This window comes from Cebus imitator, unplaced genomic scaffold, assembly GCF_001604975.1.
Source record: "Cebus imitator isolate Cc_AM_T3 unplaced genomic scaffold, Cebus_imitator-1.0 Scaffold680, whole genome shotgun sequence".
NCBI classification, from domain to species: domain Eukaryota; kingdom Metazoa; phylum Chordata; class Mammalia; order Primates; family Cebidae; genus Cebus; species Cebus imitator.
In genome coordinates, this window is record NW_016107995.1 from 255238 (window position 1) to 266791 (window position 11554).

Sequence of the window (11554 nt, forward strand, 5' to 3'; positions counted from 1 at the left end):
TTTTTTTTCAGACAGTCTCACTCTGTTGCCAGGCTGGAGTGCAGTGGCGCGATCTCGGCTCACTGCAACCTCTGCCTCCGGGGTTCAAATGATTCTCTGCCTCAGCCTCCCGAGGAGCTGGGATTACAGGCACCCACCACCACGTCCGGGTAATTTTTTTTTTGTATTTCAGCAGAGATGGGGTTTCACCGTCTTGGCCAGGCTGGTCTTGAACTCTTAACCTTGTTATCCGCCCCCCTCGGCCTCCCAGAGCGCTGTGATTCCAGGCGTGAGCCCCCGTGCCCGGCCTCCCTTTGTTCTAAAGCAGAGAGCTCGGGGATGAGGCCAGGGGTCTGCACAGTGGCCCTGCTGCGCTTCCTGCGTCTCACGGGCAGTGTTGATTTGCTGAGCACCAGACAAATGAGCCACCCAGCATTCCTCTACCTGCTCCTCTTCACGTGTGAAGCGGGGGTTCAGTCACGTGACCATGCCCTCCCGCTTCCCCTGCTGCCCCCTTTTCCTCGTAAAATATGGATGCCCTGGAAATCCTCTTTGGAAAGAGCACAGATCACAGATGTCCCTGTGGTTTTGTGTTCCTTTCTTCACGGCCACGTCCTTAACCCCAGCCTGTCAGTGCATTGAGAGCTGCCTCAGACACTTTCTGGTTTACACAGTCAGCGACAGCACCCCAGCAGCTCAGGCCACTCATTCATTCCGAAAGGGGATTCTCCATGTGAGTGTGACAGTGAGGGCCAGGCAGGAGATCCCCGGAGACCTCTTCTCCCTCACTGAGCACCCCGTAGGAGCTGGCGGCCTCAGGCACACTGGGCTGGGGTGTCCAGAGTCCTGGGCCCCGCAGCCTGGACAGGCAGTGCCTGTTCTCCCCACTTCTCCTCACTGGTTCAGGAAGCGTGGGCCCTGGGGAGCTGTGGGCCAACAACTGGGGCCCCTCGCTTCCATCCAGTCCTGCCATGACCTGCCTACAAGAGGTCAGGTGAGACCTGGCTCTTCCACTTCCAAACCAGGATGGAACTAAAAGGAGCATTGTATGTTGGGGACTCTGAAAACTCAGCCTTTTGTTTTACAGGGAGGGAGACAGGGGTAGACTGTGAAGGAGGTGTGCTTGGCACTGGGGACCCTGGCTGCCAAGGCTCGGCTCCTGGCCCAGGGCCTTTTGCTCCGTGCTGCTGCCCCGGGAGGACCCTCAGCTCCCTCTGAGACAGCGAGGATGCCTCGAGGCCGTAGCCTCTCCCTCAGAGAAGCCCAGAAAGCTCCTGGGAGGCCTGAAAAGTGACCCCAAATCCTGGGCTGCAAAGAGGCCCGGTCACGCACGCGGCTGGTCACGCACGCGGCTGCGTTGTCAGAACTGACTGTTGGCAGTGGGCGGTGTCCACCACGGTCTGCCATCTCCAGAAACCCCACCTTCCCTGTCCTCTGCCCGTCAGCACAGCTGTGTCCAGTGAACCTGAGGCAGAGGCGGCTGCAGCTTGCCGGCCACATGTGCCTGGACGATGATTCTCACCACCGCACCTCGGTGTCCCCCAGGGAGGTCTCCGGCCTCCCTGGAGTGAGTAGACAAGCTAGGGACACTGGAGCTGCTGGCACGGAGGTGGGCCTCAGGGGCCTCTGTGGGCATCTGGAGCTGTGCCAGGCGTGTCCTGGGAGGCTCCCTAGGGCTGGCCGTCGGAGGGCAGCAGCTGTGTGGGGCATCCTGGAGGCAGTGGGGCCAGGCTGGAGCCATCAGGCAACAGTGGCAGTGAGGAGAGGGCCCGCTGGCTTAGACGCACCTGTTCACGCCTCGGTCGCCCCAGCACTCGACGCACGTCATGCGCCTGGATCTTGTCAAAATCCACCCAGAACCACGTCCTGGAGCTTTGCAGCTGCCACACAGGTGCGTGGCCTCCTCGGCCAGCCAGCGCCGACCAGCAGGGGATTCGTCCCTCTCTTGGGGAGCCCGACTCCACTTTATTCATTTTTTCTATCTGTAGCACCTTCAACTTCTTTTCCTTTAGTGAGACAAGGCTGTCCTTGTCCCCGCTCCCGGCTGCATGCAGCGGGCCCTGTGTTCCCATTTCCTTTCCGAAGTGCCGGTCGCCATCTCCCCACGGTGGCAGCTCCCCGTGGATTGCAGTTATTCCCCTTGTTATCCCGGGGAGTAACAAGGACACGGAGACTCCAAGAGCAAGGCACCGGCTCATCAAGCCAGTGGACAACCGTATTTGTTCCTCCTGAGTCTTGTTAAGAATTTGTGGTAACACGTTTTGGCTGCTTCAGGGCACTGAAGGGCACTCCCTGGTGGCTGCTGGCAACAGAGGCAGGGAGCTGAGGAAGGGCATGCTGTGTGCCAAGTGCCAGGAAACGGCGCTGCGTCAGAACTGGAAACGCTGCCGAGTTCAGTGAAGACCCGAGTCCGAGGCCCTAGGGAGGCAGTGAGAGTGACACCCCTGTACGTGGGGCCTCCCGGGAGTCAGACTCATAAGTGAGCACAAATCAGGGGTCAGGCAGGGCTTCCTGGAGGAGGTGTCCTGGGAGGGGCCTGTGAGGGTAAGAAGGAGCTCACCAGGCAGCAGAATGGGGGCAGAGGGGGATCCCAGGTAAAGAAGGGAGGATGAGAGAAGATACAGCCAGCTCCTCACACATGCTGTCCCCAAGTGTGACGCCTGCAAGTGTGACAATGACACAGGTGTGTAGGGGCAGCAGGGACCTAGCAGCAGGGCTGTGGGGTTCGTATCCGGGGACCTTCTACGGTCGGCAGGACCTGGAGCACAACTTCAAAACTGTGGAATCCATTATTTCTTTCTAACACGAAGAGCGTTTCAGGTTGGGGAGGGCGGAAGGGGCAAGGGCTGGGGCGCTGGTGAAGGAGATGTTACCCTCTGCATCCACGTGTTTAAGACAAAGACTGGAGCCTGACCAGCAATCGGCTCATCACAGCTGTTCCTGAGGGGTGGAAGCGTAGCTGTTTGCCATTTATGATGCTCAATGGTTTTAAGCTTCTGGAGGTGGCGGTGTGCCATGCGTGTACACGTCATTTTACGGTTTCCCCCGGCGGAGGCGTGACCTTTGTTCATAAACAGACTCAGGGCTTGCTTCAGCTCCGAGGCTTCTCCTGCCTGCCTGGCTGTGGCTGGGGTTTGCTCCCTTCTCTCCCACGCTGTCTTGGGCGGGGACCACTCCTGGGCTCCACGTGTGGTCCTCCTGTGGCCGTCTTCGCCACTGCGGGGCGTTTCCGTCTTGCTCTTCGTCCGTCCCCTCTGCCCCCACGATGGTGTCTGGGGTTTGTCCTCTCCGTCCCCAGCAGGGTTCTGCAGCAGCGCGGGGCCTTGAAGCCGAGGTCACGGCTTCGCTCACGTGGGACTTCCTCCCCGTCCAACCGAGGTGCCTCGCCCAGCAGCCTGCGCGTTTCTTCCTGCGGCTCCTCAGCCAGTTCCATTTCCACCCTCGTCTGTCACTTAGCAATGTCGCTCTTATCTCTTTTCACAGAGTTTCCTGAGTCTTATTGAGAACACAGAACAGATGCTTTCTAAAAATTGCCTTTCATCCCATGGTGAGCAGTGACTCTCCACCATTCACACTCATGTATACATAGCAACGTGGACGTGTGCACACGGATGGATGGGGTGAGCTCCCTCTCTGCAGCTCCAGAGCTCTGTGCAGGCTGCAGCATGACTTGTCCTGGAAGAGACGCTGTTTTCCAGGTCAAGCTGGCGGGCTCTCTGGCTCCACTCCCCCTCCGCCTGGCTGGGTGGGGGCCTTCCCTGCGGCTCATCTGCTCAGCCTGAAGGCCAGTGTCTGGCCCTCCACTAAAAAGACCACCCCAGCCCCAGGCATAAGTTCAGCCCCCGCCCCTCAGTCATCTCACAAGGAAGAAGGGAACTTACTTCCAGATAACTTGAAAGTTTGTCATTATTCTTTTGCCAGAAAGGATGAGTTGCCCAGTTCTAGAAGCCTGGGCTGCTGGGCTCAGGGGCTTTTCCAGGGCAGCCCCTCCCTCCAGACAGCTGTGCCTTCCCAGTGGAAGTCTCCCCGGCTACTGTCACATGCTACCCAGCCCCGAGGTGGGACCAAGGATGGTTCCAGGGTGGTGTAGACATAAACGGGTTTACGTGGCCTGGAAAGTGGCAGATGCGTGTCAGAGCGGGCTGCGGCTGCGGGGTCTCACTCCCAAGAGTCCACCCCAAAGGCAGAGAGGTGCCGGTGGGGACCTAGATGCCTCCAGCTCGGCAACCACACCATGGGAGACAGCAATCCCTCTGGTGGAGCGCTGACCCACAGTCCTAGCACACAAGGCTCCTGCACGAGTATTTCACTGGGGAGGTGGTGATGGGCGGTGGGCAGAGTTAGGGTCCGGCAAAATTCAAGCACCTCCCTTCACGCTTCTTTCTACCAGGTTACTTTCACAGGGCAGAGGGGGATGGAATAAATGATTTGGGGCATTTTAGTGCCCTTTTACAACATGATTAGTTCCCCACTGGCATAGGAACTGTTGCAGAGCCAATTGCCCAGCCAGGAGGAGACTGGCCTCAGGGAGGAGGTGTGCTTTTGCTCATTCTCCTCTTAGGTGAGTCTGGTTAGAGTTGAGTTTAGGTGGCAGTCGACTGGGAGGGAGGTGCCGTCACCAGGATAGAGAAAAATACAGAAGCAATTGAGCAATTTATTCCTCGATGTGTTCAGCTAAAGAGTTTGTCCCTGGATATTTGCACTAAAACATAATAAAACCAAAAGCCAAAACATCACATTAGTTGCTGGAAACAGATGCTCAGTGCTGCAAAGAAAAATCAGCGCAGAGACAAAGGATCTCTCAGCAAGACAATCTTTACTTTCTGCAGAAAGGGTGCTCCTGTCGCCGTCTTGCTATGAGAGCACAGCGGACGCAGGAAAAGTAGATATATTTATCTTCTTTGCATTTGGGGTGATCTCTACTGCTGTGTCTGATCTCCGTTGGTTGGAGCCACACTTCACAATCTAGACTAAAACTTGATCGGCTAACAACTTAAAACTTTTCTAAACAGGTAAAAGCAACAGAGAACAGAAGGAAAAGAGGAAGTCTAAATAAGGAAGGGGCATAGGCTGGGAGCTGGGACACGCCTGAGCACGTCCAGCACAGACATCTTGGCTAAAGTGCAAGGCCATAGAAGGTGCTGCGTGCCTGTGAGCGTGGCATGTCTGACAACTACACAGGATAGGTTGCAGCAAAGACTTATCAGCAAAAAGCAAGAAGACTTTGAAGAGTCTTTAGAACAAACTATTATTTCTAACACGTACTATTTATTCTTTAACAAGAAAGGAAACTTTGAAGAGGAACTTTTCTACTCCTACGTTAGTTAACAAATGGGTCAATTAAAGAATTCATTGAAGAATCTGACCTGCAATGGAAACCTGTTCAGTGGATCCGTTTTCTAAGTGCTTTCCTGGGCTTGGCTCCGCTGAGCTTAGCTCGCTTTGGGGATGGAGGCAGGAGAAGAATGTGAGCTTCATGTTCTAGATGAAGAGGCTGGTGCTCAGGGAGGTAGGCACTTTCCAGTCTGCAGGCTAGTGAGCATCTGAGCCGAGGCTGAACCCACGCTGTGGTGCCTCCAGTGAGGGGGGGTGGGGCTGCGATTCGGGTTGATGTGTCGGAACAGCGTTCCGGCATGGATTCTAATTCTAGACATAGAGTATATGTTTTCTTCCTACTCCTCCAAAGATGAGGGCTTCTCTGCCAGCTTCGGTGCCTGGCTTCACATCCCTAATGGCTGGGATGCTATCGTGATCATTTGGAGACTCCATGAAATCTTATCTCTTTGGCAAAACCTGTGAATCATCACCGTGTCTTCCTGGACTTCTGAGGTGTTGGGGAACCTGTGGAGAAGGGGGACTCATTTTCCTAATGAGAAAAGAGGTGAATGAAATGAGGGCTTTGATGATCTGAGGCAGTGCCAGCAAGCGCGTGGCTCATCGTGGAGAGTTAGCACAGAAGTTAACTGTTTACTCAGGAAACTGAAGGAATGAAAGAAGAGAAAATGAGGCCAAGCCGCAGTCGATTCAAAGACAGAAGTCTTAAGCATGTTTATTTATTTTCAAATTCTTATGTTGTAGAATTTTAAACATACGCAGAACATGGAGAATGCTACAGTGTATTTTTATGCACCTAACACCCAGCTCCGAGTACCATCCTAAAACAATATACACATTTTTAAAAATCTAAATTCCCTCAGCCTGGCCAACATGGTGAAACCATCTCTATTAAAAATACACAAAGTAGGCGGGCGAGGTGGCGGGTGCCTGTCATCCCAGCTAGTTGGGAGGCTGGGGCAGAAGAATTGTTTGAACTCGAGAGGCAGAGGGTGCAGTGAGCCAAAACTGTGCCATTGCACTGCAGCCTGGGCAACAGAGCAACGCTCTCTCTCAATAAATAGGTAAATAAATCCCTTGTACTTCCCCTTTCCCATATTTTTTTTTTTTTTTAGAAATAGACCCTAGACATTATAAAATACTTTTGTACATGTTTCTGCGCGTATTTCTAAAAGGTAAAGGCTTACATTTTTAGGCAAGTATTTTAAAATACTTAGTCCTTAGTATTTTTAAAATCCTTAATATTATCAAATATTGTCAGTGTTCAAGTTTTCGGTGGCCTCACAAAGGTCAGTTTGTGCTTCGTACATTTTGTTTGTTTGAGTCAGAATCCAAATACGGTTGACACTGTGATTGATGGATATTTTTGAACTCTCCTTCCATCTGTGGATTTCCCTCTTCTATCCTTTCTCTTTGAAATTTATCTTTGAAGAAGCATTCCTGCAAATTCCATTTTGTGTAGTCATTGCCTGATTTCAAGATGAGAAGGAGAGGAAAGAAGGCGTGGGTCCGGTGGAACTCTCTGGGGTTCTGGATAAATTGGTTTCTTACGGCTCTTTTCCAAGTGGAGAGTGCAGAGTAGGATTTGGGGCATATACACTCTGCTCTGTCCTTGTTCTTGGTTAAATCTCACATTTCACTCTCTGTGGCTGTCTGTAGAATGGGTTGAAATAAATACAAGTCCCAACCTTTCAGAGAACGTCAGATAATCTTTCAGACGACTTCCAAAGGTAAAAATACAAAAGACAAAAATAGGAAGCTCTGCAGAGCGCCGGGAAGGTGCTTCAAGGAGCCAACAGTGATGCTACGTACCTGAGTGCCCACTGCGTGGCAGGAACTGGGCTCAGGGCTTACATTACCACTTGGATTTTTTGTTCTTGGCTATAATTGGGTTTATTGTTTCCTTTTCAGCAGGACAAAATTATGCCATCTAAAAACGTCTTTAAATTGTTGGAAAGCATTCACTTCTCTTTCTGATCATCCAAAAGCCCCACAGGGAACAGGCCAGGAATGAGTCATGCACTTCACCTCCAAGACCTTGCATAGAATGGGCTTTTTCTGAGTGGCCAGCAAATACCATTCATGGTCTAGGACTCCACTAATTTGGGAAGGAAGGAAGAAGAAATGAAGTTCACGTCTATCACTCATCTGTATTAAAAGGTCTAAGGGAAGACATCTACTTTTTATAATGATGAACTATGTTAACCATTGTCACTAATGAATCCTAAAAATCTGGATTAAATGTGTCCTAAAAATTGGTTTAAAGGCATCAGAGAACTACCAAGGCAAAGACTAATCCAGGAGTCAGGATCCTGGCGAGAGGAAAAACCAGGAGAAATGAGTCCCACTTTGGTCTCTTCTTCCCGCCTGGAGGCATTCACTAGCTTTGGCCCAGAGGACAGGTAAGTGGAGTGAATTGCCTGAGAAGTGTCAGCCACATCATGGGGCTGTCCTCAGCAAATGGAGTGAAACTCCCATCAGAGAGTACGGCCCAGCAGAAACCCCAGTCTTCACCTGGAGTCAATAATCAGCCTTCTCAACGACCAGACAGCTCACTTCCAGGTGGGGTTAAGTGAGCTATCCCTTCCCCTTAACTAACTACCAGAAGCAAAAGTCAATCCTCTTTGGAGAGAGATAAGTCAGAACTTCAAACTTTTCTTTGCCTCAAATATTCATACACATTATCAGCTGTTCAATCAAAATTACCAGACATGCTAGAGACCACAGCAAATGACCAAAAACCAGGGGGGAAAACAGAGGATAGAAACACATCCAAAGAAGAAACAGATACGGAAGTTACTATGGACTTTAAAATAGCTCATAAACATGCTTAAAAATAGCTGACAACACAAAAAATTTTAAGAAAGAGGTGAATATTATGAAAAAAATCAAATGGAAATATTACAACTGGAAAATTAAATTAAGAAGTCATCAGATGGATTTAAAAGCAAATCAGATACAACAAAAGAGCATATTAATGAGCTGGAAGATGAGTCAATAGAAAATAGCCAAAATGGGCCGGGCGCGGTGGCTCACACCTGTAATCCCAGCATTTTGGGGGGTCGAGGTGGGCGGATCACAAGGTCAAGAGATCGAGACCATTCTGGCCAACATGGTGAAACCCCATCTCTACTAAAAAATACAAAAATTAGCTGGGCGTGGTGGCGCACGCCTGTAGTCCCAGCTACTTGGAAGGCTGAGGCAGCAGAATTGCTTGAACCCGGGAGGCAGAGGTTACAGTGAGCCAGGATCATGCCACTTACTCCAGCCTGGCGCCTGGTGACAGAGAAAGACTCTGTCTCCAAAAATAAAAATTAAAAAAAAAAAAAGAAAATAGCCAAAAATGAGGGACTGAGAGGCAACACGATGGTACGTACAGAATAAGAACATAAAAGGCACATTGCAGATGGAAAAATAAAAGTCGAATGTATATGCAGTTGGAGTCAGAGAGAGAGAGAGGAAAAGAGAAAACAGGACAGAACATACAGACATGTCGAGGATAACTGGCTGAGCATTTTCTAAAACACTGCATGCATCGAGCCACAGAACCAGCAAATGTTACAAACTCCGCGTAGAATAAATAAAAAGAAAGCCACAGCTAGGCATATTGCAGGAAAACGACAAAGACACAAGGACAAAAAGAACATATTAAAGGAAAGTTGGGTCACCTCACACTCACTAAGACAGCACCTACGAAAAAGAGGAAAAACGGAAAGAAAAGAACAAGTGTCAGGAAAGACGTGGAGAAATGGGAACCCTTGTAACTGTCGGTGGGAATGTAAAACGGTGCAGTCACTACACAAAACAGTACAGTGATTCCTCAGAGAATTAAAAATACTTGTGCGTATGACCCAGAAATTCCTTTTCTGGGTATACTCCCAAAAGAACTGAAAGCAGGGTCTCAAAAAGATATTTGCAGATTGACTTTCATAGCAATATTATTCACAAATGCGAAAACATGGAATGAACTCGAGTATTCATCAATAGATGAATGGATAGGCAAAATGTAGTGTGTACATATGGTGCAATGTTGTTTAGCCCTAAAGAGGAAGGAAATTCTAACACGTGCCACAACATGGGTGAGTCTTGAGGGCATTATGCTAAGTAAGGCGAACCCGTCACAAAAAGACAAATACTGCATGAGAGTATTTGAAGGAGGCATTCGAAGTATTTGAAGAACGTATGAAGGAAAGTAGAAAGGGAGCTGCCAGGGACTGGGGGAAGGGGAATGGGGGGGCGTGTTTAATGCGGACAGAGTTTCAGTTTGGGAAGATGGAAAATTTCTGGAGGCCATGGTGGTGATGGCCGCACACATTTTGAATGTATTTAATACCATGGAATTATACACTTAAAATGATTATTATGGAAAATTTTATGTTGCATGTATCTTACCACAACAAAAATTGAGAGAAAAAAAGAAGCTGGGGTTGGAGTTGGGAAAGATACATTATTTACAAAGAAATAAACCTGACAGCTACCTCCTCAACAGAAAAGAACAGAAGTCAGAAGACAATTGAATGATGTCTTTCAGGCACTAAAAGAAAGTAATTGCCAACTCAGAATTCTATGCCCAGTGAAAATATCTTCTAAACCTAAAGGTACAATAGGTGTTTTCAAATAAAGTCTGAGAAAATTTGCAACTAAAACACAGAACTAAAGGTAATGTACAGGGGATTATTTATTACTTTATTTATAATTAATTTTTTTGAGACTGAGCCTCACTCTGTCACCCAGGCTGGAGTGCAGTGGCACGATCTTGGCTCACTGCAACCTCTGCCTCTTGGGTTCAAGCAATTCTCCTGTCTCAGCCTCTAGTAGCTGGAATTATATGCATGCACCACCACACCAGGCTAATTTTTGTACTTTTAGGAGAGACAGAGTTTCACCATGTTGGCCAGGCTTATCTCCAACTCCTGACTTCAAATGATCCACCCACCTTGGTCTCCCAAAGTGCTGGGATTACAGGCGTGAGCCACTACATCCAGTACAAGGGGAATCTTTAGAATGAAGGAAGTGGAATCTTTGAAATGAAGGAAGGAATAATGAGAAAAAAGGTAAATATACATGGGTCAATCTAAATAAATATTTAGTATTTAGAACAACAAAAATCATGGCCTGTGAGATTTAAAATTGAATGTAGAATTAAAATACACAGCAACAGCATAGAAATAAACGGAGTCTAAATATTCTTAGGCCCTTGCAGTATATTAAAGTTATTTTGCAATTTTGTTTTTATTATATAAACCTATAAAATTATACTGTATGTTACATAAAATGTACATAATAAAATTAGATTTCATAGATTTGTATGTAAATATATACCATATAAAAATAAGTATTTTTATTTTATTTTATAACATTTATTTTAGAATTTTATAAGTGAAGGATACACTTAGAAAACCTCTAAGCCTAAGATAACCTCTTAAAGGAGAGTAAAGAAATGTATAATTAAGGAGTTTAATACAAAGGAACAATTTCAGAAAAGAAAATTAATACCGTATAAAGCAAAGGAGAGAAAAAGATACAAACGACATTGAGGAAAAATGGAAAAACAACAAAATAGTAGTTTTAAAGGACAAAGTGTCCTTGAGGTACACACAACCCATGACTCACACCAGCATGTGTAAGGACTCCTGAACATCCATGACAAAAGGTCAGAAAGCAGGAGAACAAACAGGCTGTGGGTGGAAGAGGCCACACCGGCCAGTGGACACGGAGATGCTCAGCTTTGCCAGCCGTCAGGGAGACACACACGAAGCCCACAGCATGGTGGAAAGGCTCAAAGACAGCGGCCTGAGCTGACCAGGGCCGGCCCAGTGTGGATCAGTGGACCCTTCCCCGGTGGGGGAGCCTATGATGGAGCAGCTATGTTGGAGGCCAGCCTAACCCTCATGCTCCCCAGCCCAGGAATGACACCCAGCCGGCATGAACACGTACCCAAACCTGAATGCACTCCCAGCACGCACACACTGCCAGCACGCACACACTCCCAGCACGCACACTGCCAGCACGCACACACTCCCAGCACGCACACACTCCCAGCACGCACACACCCCCAGCACGCACACACCCCCAGCACGCACACACTCCCAGCACGCACACACCCCCAGCATGCACACACCGCCAGCATGCACACACTCCCAGCACGCACACACTCCCAGCACGCACACACCCCCAGCACGCACGCACCGCCAGCACGCACGCACCCCCAGCACGCACGCACCCCCAGCACGCACGCACC